The sequence below is a fragment of the Mus pahari genome, chromosome 21 (genome assembly GCF_900095145.1).
Source record: "Mus pahari chromosome 21, PAHARI_EIJ_v1.1, whole genome shotgun sequence".
In the NCBI taxonomy this organism is placed as follows: domain Eukaryota; kingdom Metazoa; phylum Chordata; class Mammalia; order Rodentia; family Muridae; genus Mus; species Mus pahari.
The window spans coordinates 21,263,937-21,265,256 of record NC_034610.1 but is presented as its reverse complement, the minus strand read 5'-3'; positions in this window follow the sequence as shown (position 1 = coordinate 21,265,256).

The following is a 1,320-nucleotide window of genomic DNA, read 5'->3' as shown; positions in this document are numbered from 1 at the left end:
ATTTTATTTCTTTACTTGATGGATGTTTTGAATGTGTATAGTAGGTGCAGGCAGTGTCCTTGCAGTCTAGAAGTTGGTGCTGCAGACATACAACCATATCGGTACATGAGGTTAGAAGCTTGGCAACTTTGGATTAATGTGTTAGATTCCCCTGGGGCTGAGATGACATGGTTGTTAGTTGTCACATGGGTGCTGGAAAAGCAGCTAATGGTCCTAGACTCTGACCATCTCTGCAGGCCTGGCTGTCACACATTTTAAAACAAATCAAAACCACATAGTTATTTGTGGTGGGATGCATCTAAATCCCAGCATGCTGGAGACAAAGGCAGGAGGATCTCTGAGTTCGAGACCATAGTATCCTACATAGCAGTCCGACCGGGGCTCTGGCTGAGTCCTTGCCTCAAAATTAAAATTAAAGAAATAAACAAACAAGTAAGGCTGCAGTGATGGGTTACTCATCAAATAGGAGCTTACTCTGCCTTTACACAGACTCCAAGGCAAATTCTCAGCACCAGCATTAGGCAGCTCTGTAGTGATTGAAAGCCCAGAAAAAGGGAAATCTATGCCTCTGGCTCCCACTGACAGATGACAGAGGCACATACACTATATACATATTTTGACAGAGATATATCTCTCTCAGTTCAAGGACGACAGAGTAAGTTCCAGGCCAATGAGACCCTGTCTTTAAAAACAAACATAAACTGTGAGTATCTATTTGTGTACTGCATCCTTGACTAACCCCGCAATGTTGCTGCCCCTGCAGTCTTGGGCGGGGAAAGACATGGGCTTGCATAGCTGCAGTCTGAGTGCAAGTGCAGTTAAGCAGCAGGCTGCTGTAAGATGCAGCTGGTCAGAGGGGAGACTGAGCCCTGGTCTCAGCATGGAGGCTCCCTTCCTGAGATTTCCCTAGGCCTCCTTGTCTCTTAGCAGCAGCCAGAAATACTCTTGGCCAGGCTCTTTCTTGTTGGTTGGTTTCTTTCTTTGTTTGTTGAAATTTTTAGAGGCTTTGCAGGTTTCTTTTTATTTTTATTGGATATTTTCTTCATTTACATTTAAAATGCAGTTTCCCTCCCTACCATCCTTCCTCCCCAGGCTTCTAATACTGTTCCCCCACCCACCCACCCACTCCCACCTCACCATCTATGATTCCCCTACACTGGGGCATCTATCAAGCCTTCATAGGACCAATAACCTCTCCTCCCACTGACGCATGAGAAGGCCGTCCTCTATTCCCTGGGATTCTGGGGGTCTGGTTGCTTTATATTATTGTTCTTCCTATGGCGTTGCAATCCCCTCCAATTCCTTCAGTCCCTTCTTTAA